The 22307-nt window shown below is 42.3% G+C and overlaps 1 pseudogene; it reads right to left on the bottom strand.

The window, feature by feature from the left end:
• Positions 1–4311: 4311 nt before the first annotated feature.
• Positions 4312–5490, bottom strand: LOC100410162 (calponin-2 pseudogene; annotated as a pseudogene).
• Positions 5491–22307: the final 16817 nt, after the last annotated feature.

The following is a 22307-nucleotide window of genomic DNA, read 5'->3' on the forward strand; positions in this document are numbered from 1 at the left end:
CAACTTTGGTGAAGATTGTCATTTCTAGATCAGTCATATTGGCTCCCTCTTTCGTCTCAATGGGAAACACACACACACACACACACACACACACACACACGAACAGAAAGAAAACAACCCTAGGATTTGGGGAATAAATTCCTGAAGTACATGAATGGCGTAAGTTTCTAACCTTAAAAAAATATTTTATCCAGATATTTGCATTTGGAGTTCATGCATTTAGCTTACATACTCCTTGTCTATTAAAGAAAATGAATTACCACCCCACCTTAACATTGTCTCTGGCCCTCAGCAGAGAGGAAAAACATTTTTGGTTTGTAATACAGTAGAATTACAGAATGTTTGCCTTATTTAGTCATGTTCTGGCTGCTTCATTCTGACTGATATTGTTTAGAATGAAAACTTGACCAGATGTTCAGTTAAGTGAGCTAGAAAGATTAACTATCAGTCCTACCATATTATCTTGAAGGGTGGGTGTAGTCATCTCCAAAGAATTTCCTGGAGCTGGACACAAAGGTTACTGATTATAATTACAGCAAACACTTGGTTAAATACACCCAGTGGACCAAGTGCCGCCCTAAGTGCTTCAAAATCATTTAGGCACACAATAATCTTTAAAGGGAGGTACTATTATCTTTGTTTTATGAGTGAAGTCACTGAGCCTCAGAGAGGTGAAACAACTTCCCTAAGGTCACTCACCTAGGACACGATAAAGGCTGGAGTTGAAGCTAGGAACTTTGATATCCATTTTAAAATTCTGCTGGGTCCGTTGCTTTATGCAGTTTCTTGTTTTTGACCCAAGATACCATTAAAACTTGAAAATATTAGGCTCATTACTAATTGAGGAGTGGGCGAAGAGGAATTTGAGCTATTATGAGTAGACAAAAATATAGTACCTGACCCAAGGGGCAGGAAGAATTATAAATTTTGAAGAAAACACTCATATACCTGATTAGAAATCTCTTGCATTACCAAAACAACATCTCACTGTTTATCCATCTTTTAAAATAATATGAGGAGTGTGAGAACTAAAGTGTAGACCCTTACTGCTTGTCTGTACAAGACGTGTGCAATGTTTTGCTGTTATCGTCAAAGCCAAATATTCGTTGATGCTTCTTGGTTAACCTTAAAAAGAAGCAAAAAGAAACTCTTAGATTCTCCTCATTTACAGTGAAATCCAAGGTATTTCTTTGTTTAGAGGTTTGTTGGAATTACTATTCTGGTTCTCACTGACATTCTTCTGAGCTTAGTTTAATGTCTGAGAGCTCCTTTATCTTTTGTTAGCACATATTCTCCAATAATATAAAGAAAGCATAACACGCTATCCATTTAGGTTTTAAAACAACAAAGTAGTTTGAAAAGAAGGTTGATTCTGGATGGAGAAATTTGTGGACAGATTCTCCCAAATCTGGGTGTGAGAACTCATGATATATTGAAAAGGCATTAAATCTACCTCAAACTCAATTCCTCATAATTTTTATCCCTTAAATCCAAGGGATTATGTTAAAAATACCTTTAATATAGTATACTTTTTTTCCTATTCTTGTCTCAGTGAAGATTTTCCAATTCCTTTGCATGCAATGAAAGCTTTTGTTTATATAATTAGGATCCCATAAAGTTGCATCAGTTAACTATGACATCTGAATGCATGCAATTTTGTTGGTTTAAGCATGTGTTATGATATGGATTAATAGCTTCAGTAATGGGACAAGAAAGATCACAAGGGCAGCAGCTTTGACACAAGTATAAAAACTCTGCTAATTACAAGCAACCATAAAAGGTGAAACTCAGATTAAGACTTTGATTAGCTAGAACATGGTTTGTCCTGAGAGTAAAATAAACCACCTGTATTGTGCCTGTTATTTAAATACAGATTTTCTTCAATAGGAAATGATCTGTCTTCTATCACCTGAAACGGCTTGTTATATTAGGATCAAGTTATAGGTGATCAATGAATAAAGCATAGAAAAGTAGAAAGATTACCCAGGGTCTCACTATTCTTACACTATTTAAATTTTAGCACACTTCCAGTTACTTAAAATTATGTTCTGCATATCAATATTGCATTCTTTATTTTCTATGAAAAAAAATTTTTTAAGGCCAGGCACAGTGGCTCAAGCCTGTAATCCCAGCACTTTGGGAGGCCGAGGCGGGTGGATCACAAGGTCAAGAGATTGAGACCATCCTGGCAACATGGTGGAACCCCGTCTCTACTAAATACAAAAAATTTGCTGGGCACGGTGGCGTGTGCCTGTAATCCCAGCTACTCAGGAGGCTGAGGCAGGAGAATTGCCTGAACCCAGGAGGCGGAGGTTGCGGTGAGCTGAGATCACGCCATTGCACTCCAGCCTGGGTAACAAAATTGAAACTCCATCTCAAAAAAAAAAAATTTTTTTAAAGACAGAATCTTGCTCTGTTGCCTAGGCTGGAGTGGAGTGGCACAATTTTGACTCACTGCAACCTCCACATCCTGAGTTCAAGCAATTCTCCTGCCTCATCTTCCTGAATATCTGGGATTATAGGCGTGGACTACACACTTGGCAAATTTTTGTATTTTTAGTAGAGACGGGTTTTACCATGTTGGCCAGACTGGTTTCCAACTCCTGACCTCAAGTAATCCAATCACCTTGGCCTCCCAAAGTGCTGGGATTGTAGGTGTGAGCCACCATGCCTATAATCCTGCATTTCAAAAGTTGAACATTAAATTGTCTGTGTTTTATTTGTGTGTAGAAACATACCTCTTCATGATTTTCCCAATAGTCCTTTGAGTGAATGTTTCATATTTTATCCACTTATCCTATATTCCTAAACAGCTGAGGAGTTTTCAACTTTTCTATCCTAATGAATACTTCGGTATTCATCTTCATGCCTAAACATTTCCTTTTCAGGAGTATTTCTTTGGATTAGCCTTCCTCCAGTGGAATCCCTTCTCAAAAATGTTGTATTCTAAAGTTTATTGCAAGTAAACATACTTTATTAATTTATACTAATTTCCTGCAATAAACTTATCCAGAATACCCTATTAATTGATTTGCTCAATTCCCAAAATGAAGTTTGGAAAGCAGAAACTCACTGTTCCTCAAAAGGATTCGGAGTTTTCTGGTGCTTTAACCAGAGTTTCTGAATTTCTCCTAAATGGTTTTTTTTTTTTTTTCTCTTCTTACACGCGGGCTTTATTGCATTTGGTCCACAGTGGGGTTTCACATTATCTCACGGAGCAGGGGCCCGGGGGTGAGGAGACGGAGCAGTAGAGCCGGTCAGGTCCAGAAGGGGAGGAGAAGGGCTGGGGCTCCTGAAAACCTACTGAGGGGCCAGGCACAGGGGCTCACGCCTGTAATCCTAGCACTTGGGGAGGCCGAGGCGGGGGTGGGGGGGGGTGGATCACCTGAGGCCAGGAGTTCGAGACCAGCCTGGCCACCATGGTGAAACCCTGTCTCTACCAAAAATACAAAAAGTAGCCAGCGTGCTGGAGCACCTGCCCTCCCAGCTACGTGGGAGGCTGAGGTGCTGTGAGTGAAGGTTGCCCCACGGCACTCCAGCCTGTGCAACAGGCCACGGGGAGGGTGGGGTAGCGTGGAGACGGGGTCAGGCTTGGCCCCGACAACTCAGAATTCCGCTTCCTTGTGCAGGCCTCAGTTTCCCCACCAGGCCCCCGGGGAAGGTCTGAGGGTCGGAGGGACATCCAGCCACTTGGGAGCCTGAGACATTCAGCATCATGGCCAGGCTCCCTTTCCAGGGGACTCATTGCCCGGCACCCTCCCCACTGTCCCCGCCCCATTCCTTGGCCGCGGTGGTGGGGGCGGGGGAAGGGGAGTATTTTTCTTTTGTTACTACTTCCTGAAACTTTTGCGGGTACAGAAACCACAAACTGATCCGGTGATGAAAGTGAGAAGAGACGAGGCAACCGGAAATCTTCGGGGACCGGTTCCCTCCAAGCCAAGGCCTCTTCTCCCCAGCACGGCTCGGCCCACAGCCTGGACGTGCCAGCAGGGACCCTGACCCTACAGGTATCACGATACAGCCTTGACCCCTTCCCCTCCCAGCCCGGTGGCTCAGTCCTGGGAAGGACCAAGGGGGAGAAAGCCCTGCTGCCTGATCCCAGCAACCACTCACAGACCCTCAGCTGGATGGCAGCACTGAACAGGTTAATAAAAAAAGATGAAAACACAGGGCCGGGCGCGGTGGCTCAATTCTGTAATCCCAGCACTTTGGGAGGCCGAGGCGGGTGGATCACGAGGTCAAGAGATCGAGACCATCCTGGTCAACATGGTGAAACCCCATCTCTACTAAAAATACAAAAATTAGCTGGGCACGGTGGCGCGTGCCTGCTACTCGGGAGGCTGAGGCAGGAGAATCGCTTGAACCCAGGAGGTGGAGGTTGCGGTGAGCCGAGATCGCGCCATTGCACTCCAGCCTCGGTAACAAGAGCTAAACTCCGTCTCAAAAAAAAAAAAAAAAAATGGTGAAAACAGAAAAACCCAGACGGGGAGATGGGGAGACGACGTGGGGAAAGAGCGTGCTGGGAGCCTCAGTAGCCCGCCTCCTCCTGGTGGTAAGGGGGATATTCAGGGACCTCCCCTGGGCCCGGGCAGTCGCCAGCATCGGAGGGAGCCCCGTCGGCCACTGTGCCCTGCGGGCAGTACTTGGGGTCGTATATCTGCCGGCCCAGGCCGAAGACCTGGCCGCTCTGGTTGGCGCCCTGGGTGTAGCCCATCTGCAGGGACATGGAGGAGTTATCACACTTGTCGGTTCCCAGTTTGGTGTCATAGATATGCCGCCGCGTCCCGGGAGCCGTCATGCCCACCTGGCTGGCACACTTGTTGGTGCCCATCTGGAGGCTGATGGTCGAGTGGTCCATGGGTGGCAGGATATGGTTCTTGGGGTCGTAGAGATGCCTCCTCGTGCCATATGCAGTCATGCCCGACTGGCTGGCACATTTGTTGGTGCCCATCTGCAGCCCGATGACGCACTGGCAGGCCTTCATGGTGGCGTCGTCGAAGTTCCGCTCCTGCTTCTCCGAGTACTTGACGCCGATGTCCACCCCGCTCTGCAGCCCCTTGGTCTTGGCCTTTCCCGCCAGGGCAAGCAGAGACATCTGCACCTGCGTCATGTTCCCGCTCTCAAACAGGTCATTGGCCTCGAACAGGTCCTCGAACAGGTCCACGGTGTTGATGCCGTAGCTGACCATGGCCTTGATGAAGTTGGAGAGGTTTTCTAGCTGATGCCAGTTCTGCATGGAGCGGTTGATCTTGGGGACTGAGCCTGGCTGAAGCTTGTTCATGAGTGTGCATAAAATAATCCCGTCCTTCAGGCCCTTCTGGAAGTCGGGGCCGACGGAGAGCCCGGTGAGTCCCTTGATCCAGCTTCGGAGCTCTGCCTCCTTCTGCGGGTCATACTTGGACAGGAGCCGGTTCTTGACCTCGGCCGACAGCCCGTACTAGGGGCCCTTGTTGAACTGCGTGGAGCTCATGGCTGGCGGGACGGGGCCGCACGGGACGGGACGGGCTCCTAAATGGTTTTAACTCTCTGCTTTGGCATGTCTTTCTGTCATGTACCTAAGTCCTTGAGTTTATTCACTACAAGGCTCTGGCTTTATCTCTGGCTCTTTCCACCCAGATGAATTCCCTCTTGTGACCCTAGTCTCTGCTTCCCTCCTGGTGGGAGTGGATGTTGTGGTTATTTTCCCACATTCTTCCCACATTCATTCTGTTTCCCCTGTGTCAATCCTTTGGGCAACTGGCCCTATAGCAGGCTTAGAGGTAATTCCTGATTAACCTAATCTGTCCTTCACTTGCTCACCCCTCCGTTGAATCTGCTCTGATCATGTCATCAATGACCTCCATTTTGTTAAATCCAATAATCAATTCTCATCTCTTATCTTAACGTCTTAACAGCATTTGGCACAGTTAATTACACGCTTTGCCTGGATATACTTTCTTCACTTGGTTTTCAGAACCTAACCAGGAAAGCAGAAACTTTTGGGCATGGTGGCTCACACCTGTAATCCCAGCATTTTGGGAGTCTGAGACCAGTTAATCACCTGAGGTCAGGAGTTTGAGACCAGCCTGGACAACATGGTGAACCCCTCTCCCTACTAAAAGTAGAAAAATTAGCCAGGCGTGCTGGTGGGTGCCTGTAGTCCCAGCTACTATGGAGGCTGAGGCAGGAGGATTGCTTGAACCTGGGAGGCAAAGGTTGCAGTGAGCCGAGATCATGTCACTCCACCATGCCCTCTAGACTGGATGACAGAGTGAGACTCCATCTCAAACAAACAAACAAACAAACACCCAGAAACTATTCTTAGTATTTGACCAGAGGGAATTTAACACAGGGTCTTGAGGACACAGACAACAAAAAAGCTAAAAAGCCAAACGAGATATAGTGAGGTAGATACTGGCAACAGCAGAAACACAATACCAATTTACACTGAAGGAACAAAGATGAGAGGAGCTGGTAGCAGAGCCTGTGGGCTGAGGTGACTCATCGGAAGCTGGAACTATGCAGGGTTTGGCTGGCAGAAGCTGGAGCCAGGGAAGAGATACAACTACTATTAGAGATACTATCCCAGAGAAGGAGAGATAAAGCACCTGGTGTATACTTTTCTTTTTCTCTACAATTTCTAGTCACTGCCCTCAGTACACTAATCCCAGCTGGAAACCAGCTAACAAGAGAATCCTGGAAAAGCAGCCTGCATGTGTCAGCCCACTGCAGAACAGACCTCAGTGGGGAAAAGATGAGGAATAGGTTGTGGGTCGACAGGTTCAAGTCTGACACATCAAACTTCTTTTTTTCATTTGTTTGTTTTGTTTTGTTTGTTTGTTGAGACAGGGTCTCACTCTCTCACCCAGACTGGAGTGCAGTGGCATGATCTCGGTTCATTGCAACCTCTGCCTCTCAGGCTCAAGCGATTCTCCTGCCTCAGCCTCCCAAGTAGTTGGGATCAGAGGTGCGCCCCACTACCACCAAGCTAATTTTTGTATTTTTAGTAGAGGAGGTGTTTCAGCATGTTGGCCAGGCTGGTCTTGAACTCCTGACCTCAAATGATCCACCTGCCTCAGCCTCCCAAAGGGCTGGGATCACAGGCGTGAGCCACCGTGCTAGCCTAACTTCTTTAACCCCTACTTTACTGGTTGCTCCTTCTCAGTCTTCCCACCAATTCCTACTCTTCTCCCTAACCTCTTAATGTCAAGGTATCCTAAAGCTCAATTGTCTATCTTCTGTTCTGGTTATCCACAGATGTTTAGTTACACTGCCCTCCCTCTCAGCCTTAAATATAACAATTTACTGCTATTTCTCATATTTCTGTGGGTTGACTAGGCTAGTTGAGCAGTTCTCTCTTGGGATCTGTCATGAAGTTTGTGGTAAACACTGTGATTTATCAATCAGATTCCACTTTAAAAATGAAGAACAGGTCAGGCATATTGGCAGATGCCTGTAATCCCAAAATTTTGGGAAGCCGAAGCAGGCGATCTGTTGAACCAAGGAGTTTGAGATCAGCCTGGGCAACAAAACCAGATCCCATCTCTACATAATGTTTTTTTTAAAAAGCTGGGTGCAGTGGCATGTGTCTGTAGTCTCAGTAGCTCCGGAGGCTGATGGGGGAGGATTCCTTGAACCCAGGAGTTCAAGGTTGCAAGGAGTTGTGATCTTACACTGCACTCCAGCCTGGGTGACTGAGCGAAATCCTAACTCTCTCTCTCTCTCTACACACACACAAACGCGCGCGCGCGCGCACACACACACACACACACACACACACACACACACAGCCTCAGTTGCTGGGAGTATGGCTAGCAGTTGGCCCTGAGCTCTCAGTCTGCTTCAAGAAATGCCTTGGCTTATGAAGGTCACCTCATCCAAGGTTTCCCACCCTTCTCAAGGTAGCCCACATCCAATGACTGATGATATTGATATATGAAGTCCATCCTCCTCATTCCTTAAGAAACTAGGTAGACACAAGTCACTTATTTATTGGTGGGATAGTTTAGGTACAGACAAGATCTAACAAGAGAGATAAATTATATTGGAGTGCCAATAATATTTGTTGAATCAAATAGTAAACCGATTATTTTTATTCAAATCCCAGTTTAGTAAATGTTTGACTTTGTCTGGTGGGTTTTGTTTGTTTGAGACAGGTCTCAGTCTGTCTTCTAGGCAGTACAGTGGTGTGGTATTGACTCACTGCAACCTCTGCCTCCCGGGTTCCAGCAATTCTCCCACCTCAGCCTCCCCAGCACTGGAACTACAGGCATGTGCTACCATGCCTGGCTAATTTTTGTATTTTTTGGTAGAGATAGGTTTCACCTGGCTGGTCTCAAACTCCTGGCCTCAAGTGATCTGCCCACCTAGGCCTCCCAAAGTGTTGGGATTACAGGCATGAGCCACTGTATTCAGCTAACTTTGTCTAGTTTTTAAATCTCTTTTGGCCTCAATTTATTTCAGCTACAAAATAGCAATAAGCAGGATTACACAAGATAATGTACATAAGGTGCTTAGCACAGCACAAGCATAGAGTAAATGCTCAGTAAATAGGGTCTACTTTTATTATTGTACTTGGCAGCTTCAGAGCTTTGAACAAATTACTGAGAGACATAAAAGAAGAGTTGACAGAAAATCAGAGAGTTGAGTGCACTAAGGAGGTTGCCGCTGATGGTTTCACAGCATTACAGTTTCTACTTTGCTTTATTCTTATTTGTAGGTCTGCTAGAGACATTCAGAAACTTTCCTGCTAGCTGAATATATGAATATTTCTACACAATACAAAGAACTATACAGTTATTTATATAAGTAGTCAGATTGCTGTCATATTCTACTCTTAGCATCCTAAGGATTGCATAGAAATACCTGAAGACAAACGTGCACTATAGCTTCATTTTGGTATACTTGATGCATCAGGGATCTTCATCAGATTTTACTTGTTGCTGCTCCCCTCCTTCCAATATTTGAAAATATATTAGCATTGGAAAATTATAGAAATATTTAGTGATATATTTATTCATAAATTTTGTAGGTGCTGAATATATAGAAAATGAATCAACAAAGATGTAATCCCTGGCCTAATTAAGCTTAAGTCTCCTGAGTAATAAGGGTAGAAAAGCAGCAAATGCAAGATAACTATATGACTACAAGTTGTAAACAGTAATAAAGATGAGGTCTTTTTGTTGTGAGTTCTGGTTATTAAACTGATGACAAATATTTTCAGGGCAAATGGCATCACCAAATACAGAAATGACTAGCAATTAAACTCGAATGCTTTTTACATAAAAACCTACATATTGCTTATTGTTTTATTTGTTTGTTTTTTGAGACAGGGTCTTGCTCTTTCATTCAGGCTGGAGTGCAGTGGCGTGAACATGGCTCACTGCAGCTTCAGCCTCCTAAGATCATGCAATCCTCCCACCCATCTCAACCTCAACTGCAGGCATGCCATCACCCCCAGCTAAATTTTTATAGAGATGGGTCTCTCGACTATGTTGCCCAGGCTAATCTTAAGCTCCTAGCCTCAGCTTCCAAAGTGCGGGGATATAGGCATGAGCCACTGTAGCTGGTGCTTACTATTTTCTTGTAAGGATCTTATTCAAATACATTCCCACACTGAATCTAAAGAAGCTAACGAAAAAAAAAAAAAAGAATAAATGAAAATTCCTGACGTGCAAAGCAATGAAAATGGTAAGACAAACAGGCATGTTGAAATGGAAGATCTTTTTTAGATTCTTTAAGCCTGGGAGCAGTTCAGAGAGGCCTGTGGGGTACCCACTGTAATGTGTGGCTTTGTTGCTTACTTGCTTTAAGAGATGTCTATGTTTTTGGGTCATTTTGTGGTAAGGCCAGAGTCTTTTCCATAGTTTAATCTCTGAACACTGATGGATACTTCAAGTTAGTGACTGTGGGAGCAAAGAGCAAGGACCACTTTGGATCTAGTGGAGGTTACTCTAAATCCAAACGTCAAAAATCCTCCTCTTAAAAATCTCTGTACTGGCAGGGCGCAGTGGATCACACCTGTAATCCCAGCACCTTGGGAGGCCGAGGCAGGCGGATCACGAGGTCAAGAGATCAAGACCATCCTGGCCAACATGGTGAAATCCTGTCTCTACTAAAAATATAAAAATTAGCTGGGCGTGATTGTGCGCGCCTGTAGTCCCAGCTACACAGGAGGCTGAGGCAGAAGAATTGCTTGAACCTGGCAGACGGAGGTTGCAATGAGCCGAGATCACATCACTGCACTCCAGCCTAGCGCCTGGAAAAAAAACCTCTGCCGGGCGCGGTGGCTCACGCCTGTAATCCAAGCACTTTGGTAGGCCGAAGCGGGTGGATCACGAGATCAAGAGATCGAGACCATCCTGGTCAACATGGTGAAACCCCGTCTCTACTAAGAATACAAAAAATTAGCTGGGTACGGTGGCGCGTGCCTGTAATCCCAGCTACTCAGGAGGCTGAGACAGGAGAATTGCCTGAACCCAGGAGGCGGAGGTCGCGGTGAGCAGAGATCGCGCCATTGCACTCCAGCCTGGGTAACAAGAGCGAAACTCCGTCTCCTGGGAAAAAAAATCTCTATACATAAAGTATGAGAGCACAAATCAAGTGTTTTGTATCCACAGAATTATGACTAAGTAAACATATCAGTGCAACAACTTTCCAGGGAAAAACCAAGAATGTTACCAAAAATCCTCCTTGCATCCCCTTGGGATCACTACTCCTGCCAAAGGTCATTACGGCCCTGAAGTGTAACACTGTATATTCATCTTACTATTGAATAGTCAACACTGTGTGCTTATAACACTATTTATTCATTGTATGTTAATGAATCATACAGTAGTTAGTCTTCCATGTCTGGCTTCTTTCTCTCATTATTTTTGTGAGGTTTGCCTATGTTGTGCATAGCAGGAGCTCATTATACAGTTATTATTGCTGGCCAGGTGCAGTGGCCCACGCTTGTCATCCCAGCACTTTCAGAGGCTGAGGTAGGTGGATCACCTGAGATGAGGAGTTCGAGATCTGCCTGGCCAACATGGTGAAACCTCATCTCTACTAAATATATAAGAATTTGCCAGGTGGGGAGGTGGGCACCTGTAGTCCTACCTACTCAGGAGGCTGAGGCAAGTGAACCACTTGAAGCAGGGAGGTGGAGGTTATAGTGAGCTGAGATTGTGCCTTTGCACTCCAGCCTGGGCAACAAGAGTAAAACTCCATCTCAAAAATAAATAAATAATGAAATAAAATAATTATTGCTATGTAGTATTATTTGTATGAATATTGCACAATTTATTTATACATATTGATGGATATTTAGGTTGTTTTTGTCTTGAGGATATTAAGATTAATGCTGTAATAAATATCCTTGTAAAGAGTTTTTGATAACCATATATGGGTAATTCCACATGTGATAGTATTAATAATGATGATAATTATTATATAAAAATCTGTTGAAGGTTTACTGTATGCCAGATACCATCCATGGCTGTTAACAACATTTAATTCATTTATTCCTCTTAACATTACCAGGAGAACCTATCTATCTAGTAATGTTATGAGGAATAAATGAATTAAATGGTGTTATTCTTTTTACAGGGTCTGGAACTGAGGCCCAGGATAATAAATTAACTTGCCCAAAGTCACACAGTAACTGGTGATACCTGGGTTAAGTAATAGGCAGTCCAACTTTACAGCCAGAGTGTAAGACTACTTTCCTACATACCCACAGGGCGTGGAAAATTTAGCATCCTCCTACTATCTCCAAAGATTCTTACAGGCTACCATTTTTTTTCTATTTATTTATTCTTCATTTGCTGACTTCCTGGTTTCCTGATAAATTTTTAACTGTTATTCCCATCTTTCTATTTGTCTTTATTCTTCTCCTGTAGGCTGGGTGTGACCCAGATGAACCCACAGCATATTTTCCTTGATTTCCTTAGGGTGTCTCAATGCACGGAACATGTGTCACATTCACTGAAGGGTGATATGTCACATCATAACAAAGCCAATGACACGAAAACTAACGTTACATTATTATGCTTCTAAATCCTGCTGCCAGCCAACCATCGAGCATTGTCACTGGATGATTTCTCTATGAATCCTCTCATGTTGCTATTTTCTTCCACTTCATCTTCAGTACTTTTCTCTTATATCTCCGGTCTATATATGCAACCCCAACATGTGTATTTAAGTGTCTCTTCAACACTCTTGAATTACTCCAGAAAACTTTAAACACTCTTCTTGTTTTCCAATGCAGAACGATTTTGTTCTTTTGTTCTAATTTTTTGGCCATTCAGTTGATCTCCTAGGACTTCCGTTCTCCCAACCAAAAGGGTTGAAAAATGGTGTTGTCTTGACATAGTTCGATAGTAACCTGATGAAATTCTTAGCCATGACCTACTTCATATTAGTGCCTTTCCTAGTGGAAGAAAACTTGTATAAAATCAGTGAAAATAGCTGCTGTAACAAATACCCTGAAAAATGCACAGTGGCTCAAATACAAGATAAGTTTATTTCCTGCCCACATAAAATCACAGTAGTTGTTTTTGACTGATGGGCCATTCTTCTCCCAGGGGGACGTAGATGTCTAGGTTCCTTCCATTCCATGACTCTGCTACCTTCATCAGACGGCTTTTAAGGTTGCTCTGCTTTTTTAGCATCAAGTCAGGGGAAGGAGAAAGAGCATGAAGAATGACAGTGAGATTTTTCATGACCTAACGACACCTAAGTACGAGATGGGCTGAGAAATGTATTCTGACTATAGGCTCAGGAAGAGGAGGAAGTGAATCTGCTGAGCACCAGGCAGTCTCTGCTCCTGAGTAGTATGAAATGCTCTTCTCTCTTGCTGTGAATTAGGCCACCTCTCTCTTTTCCTCTTATGCCAAAATAACAGAAATAAAATTATTTATGTCACTTTGATACATTAATAAACTTTCTACTTAAACATAGAAGAGGAACTGTGCATATAAAACAGGTATTGGGTGATTTCAGATGCAATGGAACCAGAAGACAGAGGAGAAGCAAGAGGCAAAGGTTCATATGGACCAGGAGAGGAAAAATGGAAGAAGAAAGCAGGCTACTGCATCACTGGCCCCAAGGCATTATTTTGCTTTAATAATTTCTTCTGTTTATAAATACTTCATGTTCAAATTACTCAACAAAAAATCAATACTTTGTGCAATTGTGTCCTGTGAGAGATGAAATAGGAAGGTTGCCATTTCACCTAATGGGAGAAATGGGAATTTCAAAGAGGTGGCAGTCATGATATAAAGGAACGTTGAACAGGAATCTGAATTTTCTTGTTCTTTTTCAGTAATGACTACAATCACTAAGCACCATGCGTGTGTGTGTGTGTGTGTGTGTGTGTGTGTGTGTGTGTGTGTGTCGGGGGTGCTATGTTTACTCCCCCACTGCCCTCATTTCCTGTTGTTGCTTAGCTCCACCTTCATGCTCTTTGCTGAGAAAGCTGCCTGGGTGGGCCAAAGAGAGGTTCATGAGATGGAGTTGACATTTTCCCATAGCACTTAAAAACCTATTTTTGTTTGGATCATGCTGGATAACTGGCAAATTCTGTTCCAATTAAACTACATTTTCTGATTTCAAGCAGTTGAAAAATGTGTCAGTCAGTTCATTCCCATTTTCACTATTAGGCATTGAGTTCTCAGTTTATGAGTATGCTACATTTATCTACAGACATTTACTCTTTTTTCATGTTATTAGAGAAAGGAGCGATAAGTAGATGTAGGTAGGGCGTGAAATGTTTTTGACATTTAGGTAGTGACGTTTTCCCCTCATTCAATGTATTGACTATTTATAAAGGTAGATAAAACAAGGGATAGTTTGAACTATAGGTTGGGAAGAACAGATATACTGCCAGATAATAATACAATATGGATAGGTGTTCCTTCACCTATAGGCATTTCTATCTAAGAAGTATTTCCCCATATGGAATAGAAAATGGAGAAATCTATGACTGCTATCTTTGTGATGAAGAAAGAACTATCATATTAGAATTAGAGATTACTCTGCTGATAAGTTGCTTTTTTAATTTTCAAAGGCAACTAGCTAAGAAGCTAATTAGTTAAAGAAAAAAAGTGAGATTCTGAGTAAGTTACTTCACTTCTTTATGCCTCACTTTTCTCATTCATAAAATTGGAATAATAATAATGGCAAGAAACCTTTTGGTATTTGGATGATTAAATGAGTTACTGGATACAAAATGCTTAGTATAGTAGTCTGGCACAAAGTTGCCTGTTCTATGATGGGAAAAGTGACATCCTGACTGATAAATTCCAATCTTAAATTTAATTCATCCTTTCTCCCCTTACACACACACACACACACTCATATAACATGAAATATCTTACAATCCAGGCATATTATAGTTTGTATTCTACCAAGCTTTTATCTGTGTGTGTGTATGTGCATGCACATATTCATACATTATGCTGTTTTATTAAAATGATATATTTTGAATTAAAATGATATCTAATTAACAATCCTGTTCTGCAGCTTGATTTTTCTTCCCGCTTAATATTTCCTGGTCTTTATTCTAAATCTATTATAAAGATCTATTGTTAATGTTTTTCTTAGGATTCTATTATGTGAACATGCCATTTACTTAACCAATCCTTTATGAAAATATATTTAAATTCTTTTAAATTTTTCTCTTTACCTCGCAAAATAATAAAAATTCCGGCTGGGTGTGGTGGCTCATGCCTGTGATCCCAGCCCTTTGAGGGGCCAAGGTGGGTGGATAACTTGAAGTCAAGAGTTTGGGACTAGCCTGGCCAACATGGTGAAACCCCATCTCTACTAAAAATAAGAAAAAAAAAAAGTAGCCAGGTGTGGTGGCATGTACCTGTAATTCCAGCTACTTGGGAGGTTGAGGCAGGAGAATCAGCTGAACCTTGGTGGCAGAGGTTGCAGTGAGCCGATATCATGCCACTTCACTCCAGCCTTGGCGAAAGAGCAAAACTCTGTCTCAAAATAATAATAAATAATAATAATAAATAAAAATATTTGAAATATTCAAGAAAATGTAATGAAGCAAGAGGGCACAGATTCTAGTCTTTGTCAAGGTTATTTGTTGTCATTTTAAGGGTATGGAAACTAAGTCTCTGAGAGTACATGACTTGTCTAAGCTGACAAATACTGAGATGATAATCAAACCCAAGTCCCTTACTTTTAGCACAATGAATATTTATGGGTCAGGCACAGTGGCTCATGCCTGTAATCCCAGCACTTTGGGAGGCCAAGGCGGGCAAATTACCTGAGGTTGAGTTCCAGACCAGCCTGACTATGGAGAAACTACTAATAAAGTCTCTACTAAAAATACAAAATTAGCCTGAGGGTGGTGTCGCATGCCTGTAATGGACCATTGCACTCCAGCCTGGGCAACAGGAGTGAAACTTCGTCTCAATAAAAATAAAAATAAAAAATAAGTATTTATGATAGGGGTAGGATATTGAAAGAGCACTGGGCTTGGAAGAATTAGATTTCAAACGTAGAAACTGAAGGGTCAGAGATGAAAGGTGACTCACTCAAGATTGCACTGTTAAAAAGAGGTAATAAGGCTGCCCTTTCTAATCTTCAACTCTCACAATGAGTCCCAGGATATTATCTTCTGGAACACCCAAATCTGGAGCACTACTACTATCATGTTGGCTGAGTCCAATGACTCAGGCTGCTGGGAAACTACTCCATTTTCTCCATTTTTCCTATCTGGAAAGTACAACTTAGCCCTGTGACTGTTGGTTTCTATTCTCAATAGCAGCTAAAGACAAGAGCCCACGGGCAGTGTTTTGTGTATCTGTTGTGACATTTATCTAAATATATCTTCCTTTTTAGTCTGCCAGGTTTTCTGGACTTCCCATGTTAGCTTAATTATTTAAGCAGCAGATTTTTTTTCCCTAATGTGTTTATTCACAGTCATTTAAAAAATATGGATGCATGCTATATTAGTTTTAAGACAGCAGAATGAGAAAGAAATAGGACAGAATATAGTTACTTTTGATGGGGAAGAAGAAAGAAATTTGAGTTTTGGACATAATGAGAAAGAAAGTTATGGATAGCCAAGACCATTGATACCATGCTGAGGGATTGTCAAAAGGCAAAGGAAGAAAGGTTCCTTTTTCTTCTAATATAACAATTTTTTGAGATACAATTCAAATACTAGATGTCACCCATTTAAAGTATACAATTCATTGGTTTTTAGTATATTCAGAGCTGTGCAACATTACCACTGTACAGGAGGAAAAATTAATTTTCCTCACTCACTGTTAGGCTCATGGCTGAGGCACCTATAAGAAAATGGCAGATGAACAGGAAAAAAGCATGCACATTTATTTGATGTGAGTTTTATGTGATATGGGAAGCTTTGGAAATGGAAATCCAAAGCAAAAGGGACCGTGTATATTTATGCTTAGGTTTAATGAAGACTGGACAGTTGTGGAGAAATATAATTAGACAAAGAGGGTGTGATCTAATGGTGGGAAGCTGGAGGGAACTTGGCAGGGCATGTTTCTTCAAATTCTTCTGTGTCTCTGTCTTTCAGTAATAAGGATGTTCCTTTTTTCTACATATAGAGAGGACACCTCTGGAACGAGGGTCTTATGACTTGCTTCAGGGAAGAAGGGCAGAAGAAGGTGAGAGTGACTTTTCCTGTTTCTCCTATTTCTCAAATGCCAAGGTATCATATTTGAGTGGCAGCATGCCCAGAACCCCATCACCACAATCAATTTCAGAATGTTTTCGTTACCCCCAAAGAAATGCTATACTCATTAGAAATCACTTCCTATTTTCCTCCAGTCCGTACATATTTAGGCAACTACTAATCTACTTTGACTTTCTTTCTATAGATTTGAAGCCAAAGAAGTTCTTTTTTATTTTTTTGAGGCAGAGTCTTGCTCTGTCATCCAGGCTGGAATGCAGTGGTACAATCTCGGCTCACTGTAACCTCTGCCTTGCCTTCCCCTCCCCCTCCCCTCCCCTCCCCCCTCCCCTCCCCTCCCCCCTCCCCTCTCCCTCCCCTCTCCCTCCCCTCCCCCTCCCCTCCCTTCCCCTCCCCCTCCCCTCCCCCTCCCCTCCCCCTCCCCTCCCCTCCCCTCCCCTCCCCTCCCCTCCTCCTTTCCTTTCCTTTCCTTTCCTTTCCTTTCCTTTCCTTTCCTTTCCTTTCCTTTCCTTTCCTTTCCTTTCCTTTCCTTTCTTCTTTCCTTTCCTTTTTCCTTTCCTTTCCTCTTTCCTTTCCATTCCCCTTTCTTTTTTCCTTTCCTTCTCTCTCTCTCTCTCTCTTTCTCTGCATTCACTATTTTTAACTGACCCCCTCAGTGGCGTTAGTTGCATGCACAATGTTGTAAATATTCTGTCTCTATGAGTTTGACTACTCAAGTACCTCATATACGTAAAATTATACAGTATTTGTTTCTTTGTGACTGGCTTATTTCCCTTAGTGAAATGTTCTTAATTTCATCATTCATGTAGCATATATCATGAATATATCATATATCATATTATTCACAAATAATTTCATCATTCATGTAGCATATATCAAAATTTTCTTTCTTTTAAAGGCTGAATAGCATTCAATTGTATGCATATACCACATTTTACAAATCTATTCAGCTGGCAATAGACACTTGTTTTTTGTAAAGAACATAATGCTGCCATGAACACACATGATTTGAAATCCTGCTTTCAATTATTTGGGATGTATACCCAGAAGTGGAATTGCTGGACTACATGGTAATTCTATCTTTACTATTTTGAGGATGACTATACTGTTTTCCATGATTCTAATTTCTCTACATCCTTGCTGTTATTTTCTGTTTGTTTTTTAAATAGCCATCCTAATGGATATGAAGTGATATCACACTGTGGTATTGATTTGTGTTTCCCTAATGATTGTAGATCAAGCATCTTTCATGTGCTTATTGGCCATTTATAGAGCATCTTTGGAGAAATGCCTATTCAAGTCTTTTGCCCATTATTAATTGGGTTGTTTATTTTTTTTATTGTTGAGTTGTAAGAGTTCTCTATGTATTCTAACTATTAATCCCTTATTAAATATATGGTTTCTGAATATTTTCTCCCATTGCATGTATTACTTTTTTACTCTTTTGATATTGTTTTTTGATATTTTAATTTTTTTTTTTTTGAGATGGTGTCTGGCTCTGTCGCCCAGGCTGGAGTGCAACAACAGGATCTCGCCTAACTGCAACCTCCTCCTCCCAGGTTCAAGCAATCCTCCTGGCTCAGCCTCCTGAGTGTTGAGATTACAGATGCACGCCATCATGCCTGGCTAATTTTTGTATTTTTAGTAGAGACATGGTTTCACCATGTTGGCCAGGCCGGTCTGGAACTCCTGACCTCAGGTGATCCTCCCAACTCAGCCTCCCAAAGTGCTGGGGTTACAGGCATGAGCAATCATGCCCAGTCCCTGATAGTTTATATTTTGATGTAGTATAATTTGTCTGTTTTTCCTTTTGTTGCTGTGCTTTTGGTGTCATATCCAGGAAATCATTGCCAAATCCAATGTTATGAAGCTTGTGTTTTCTTCTAGGAATTTTATAGTTTGAGCTCATACATTTAAGTTGGGATCCAGTTTGAGTTAATTATTGTATATGGTATAAGGTAATGGTCCAATTTCAATCTTTTGCATATGAATATCCAGTTTTTCCAACATTATTTGTTGAAAGCAGAGGAGATTCTCAAAGAAAAACTTGATATCTTATTTTGAGTTCCATTGATGTAGAGCCTGAAACAACTTATTCATAGATAGTTTATTTGGGAAGTGATGTCAAAAATAGGATGAGAAAGAGAACAGCATGGAAAGGGATACAATTTTAGGAAGGTCCATTGTGAAGGTCACTGCCACAGGTGACAGGGGCTTAGTTCTGCCCGAATATCTGAGAATGCTTTAGAATGTCTCTCAGATTGGACCAAATAAAGACCAGAAAAATGAGGCACTTACCCTCATTTTTCTGCCTCCAGTTTCTTTCTTTCCTTCTTTCTTTCTTTTTTCTTTCTTTCCTTCCTTCCTTCTTTCTTTCTTTCCTTCTTTCTTTCTTTCTTTCTTTCTTTCTTTCTTTCTTTCTTTCTTTCTCTCTCTCTCTCTCTCTCTCTCTCTCTCTTTCTTTCTTTCTTTCTTTCTCTTTCTTTCTTTTCTTTCTTTTTTTCTTTCTTTCAAGACAGAGTTTCGATCTTGTTACCCAGGCTGGAGTGCAATGGCGCAATCTCGGCTCACCGCAACCTCCCCCTCCTGGGTTCAAGCAATTCTCCTGCCTCAGCTTCCCGAGTAGCTGGGACTACAGGCACACACCACCATGCCCAGTTAATTTTTGTATTTTTAGTAGAGATGGAGTTTCACCGTGTTGACCAGGATGGTCTCGATCTCTTGACTTGTGATCCACCTACCTCGGCCTACCAAAGTGCTGGGATTACAGGCGTGAGCCACTGCGCCTGGCCATTCTGTCTCCCGTTTCTGTCTCCATTGGTTGAGCATTACCCTTGCAGAATGTTAGCTCTCTGGTACCTCCAAAGGGTGTGTGAGTTGGGGTCAGAGTGCGGAGTGGTCTGCTGTGACTCTGAAGAAGGCTCTTATTTCTGGTACCCACCTGGAGACCCTGTTGATATGGCTTGGATTTGTGTCCCTGACCAAATCTCATATTGAATTGCAATCCTCAATATTGGAGGAGGGACCCAGTGGGAGGTGATTCGATCATGTGGGCAGATTTCCCCTTGCTGTTCTCATGGTAGTGAGTGAGTTCTCATGAGATCTGGTTGTTTAAAAGCATGTAGCACCTCTCCCTTCACCCTATTCCTCCTGCTCTGGCCATGTAAGACAAACCTTCCCCTTCACCTACTGCCATGACTGTAAATTTCCTGAGGCCTCCCCCCAGCCATGCTTCCTGTACAGCCTGCACAACCATGAGCCAATTAAGCCTCTTTTCTTTATACATTACTCGGTCTCAGGTAGTTCTTTACAGCAATGCAAGAACAGACTAAAACACCTGGCAATGATGCTTCAGCTCACAAAGAACTGTTTTCAACAGCTTACACATAAGATGGCAGCCAAGGACTGTGATGCAAGCCACTGAAAAGGTATGCTGTAATTAGTAACAAGAAATAAACTTCAACTGCTTCAACATTTAGTAGAGGGACAGCTGTAGGGATAGGCCTGTGCCTGTGAGCTATTGCAGGGGAAAGAAGCAAAACAGTCATATTCTTTTATTGAGCATCTCTGATAAATAAAGATGTAAGTGTTAGGTTATAAAATGGATCAGACATTGCTTATGAAGCTGTAGTTTAATAGAGAAGGTACGGCAGCTGTACACATCAGTCCTCTAAAAGAAATGAAGTGATCAATGTTACGCAGGAGATATGCATAGGAGAGGCACTTTCTAGTAATGGGTGATAAAGCCTCTACCAGAGAGGTCATATACAAACTGGGTCTTGAAAAATGGGGTTTATTTATTGATTCATTAAAAAAATACTTTTATTGATTTCCTTTTGTGTGCCAACCCTTCGTGTGATGAGCCAATCAGAAATAGTTACTGCCCTCCTTATACTGGAACGGAGACATCCAGATAATGAAGTTATCAAATAAATAAGCAAGACAGCCAGGAAACAGAGTGATTTACTAGCATACTGAGATGGGATGGGGTAAAGGAACTACAGATGGAGCGGTCAATAAATTCTATAAAACATTTGGAGAAAACATTTGAGCTTAGGCCTGAATGGCAATGAGAAGGCATCAACCCCATAAAATCAGAGGAAACTGTTCAAGGAAGGATAAGAGAAAATACAAAGACCAGAAGCTAGGAAAAAGCTGTACACATATAGGGAGTGGAAATAAGGCCAGTGATTCTGGAGGGTAACAGCCAGAGGTGAGAAAAGAGATACAAAATGAGATAAGATAAATGAACACAGGCCAGGCCACTTAGGATCGGATAGCATGATAAGGTCTTTGGACTTCATCTACATGCCAGGAAAGTCACTGAAGAGTTTTAAACAGACAAGTGACCTAATAGGATTTATGTTTTTAAAGATTGTTCTGACTGCTGTGTCAAAAAACAGACCATGCAGGACAAGAGTGTAAGCATGGAGCCCAGTTCAGAGGCTCTTGCAAATGTCATCCAGATTGGCCCTGGGATGGCTTGATCCAGGCTGGTGGCAGTAGAAGCCAGATTGGGATCCCATGTTGCAGGTAGACTTGAAGGTTGTTTTGGTTATTGCTTTCCTTGTAAGATTTTTTTCTCATCTGATATAAACACCTTTTTTTTTTTTTTTTTTATGCCAAGTTTTACTCTGTCACCCAGGCTGGAGTGCAGTGGTGCGATCTTGGCTCACTGCAAACTCCATCTCCTGGGTTAAAGTGATTCTCATGCCTCAGCCTCCTGAGTGGCTGGGTTTACAGGCATGCATGCACCAGCACACCAGGCTAATTTTTGTATTTTTAGTATAGACAAGGTTTCACCATGTTAACCAGGCTGAACTCCTGACCTCAAATGATCCACCCACCTCAGCCTCTCAAAGTGCTGGGATTACAGGCATGAGCCACTGCACCCAGCCCAACACCCTTTTCTAATATCATAGCTGGGAGCATGGACACGGGTGGTAATATCAGATGAGAAAGAATCTTATAAAGAAATTAAGCCTTTTTCTCCTTGAATGAAGCTTAAGGTGTCATTGACAAATAATGGTGGAGAACTGGTTTTGAAAGACATCAAGTGAGGCCGGATGTGGTGGCTCATGCCTTAATTCCTGCACTTTGGGAAGTTGAGGCAGGCAGATAATCTGAGGTCAGGAATTTGAGAGCAGCTCTGCCAACATGGCAAAACCCCATCTCTACTAAAAATACAAAAATTAGCCAGGCATGGTGCCAGGCAACTGTAGTACCAGCTACTGAGGAGGCTGAGGCAGGAGAATTGCTCTAACCCAGGAGGCAGAGGGTACAGCGAGCCAAGATCGCACCACTGCACTCCAGCTTGGGCGATAGCGTGAGACCCTGTCTCAAAAAGAAAACAAAAAAAAAAGAGAGAAGAAAGAGATCAAGTGAACTTTGAATACTGTGGGAAGGAAACAGATCCAATTCTGTAGATGATATTGAGTAGTTGAAGATTTTTTTTTAAACAAAGGGGTGACAGAAACCAAACTCAAAATGGATCAAAATCTAAAGGTAAGAGCTCAAACTTGTCATCACCTGGCTTAAAAAGCTCATAGATTTAGGAAGGAGAACAATAACAACAATGTGTGTGTGTCTTTAAGCAGGGCGAGTGAGAATAAAACAACGCCAACAGACTTGTTCTTCAGAAGTTCATTTATTTCTCTGTTTA

The sequence above is a fragment of the Callithrix jacchus genome, chromosome 2 (assembly GCF_049354715.1).
Source record: "Callithrix jacchus isolate 240 chromosome 2, calJac240_pri, whole genome shotgun sequence".
In the NCBI taxonomy this organism is placed as follows: Eukaryota; Metazoa; Chordata; class Mammalia; order Primates; family Cebidae; genus Callithrix; species Callithrix jacchus.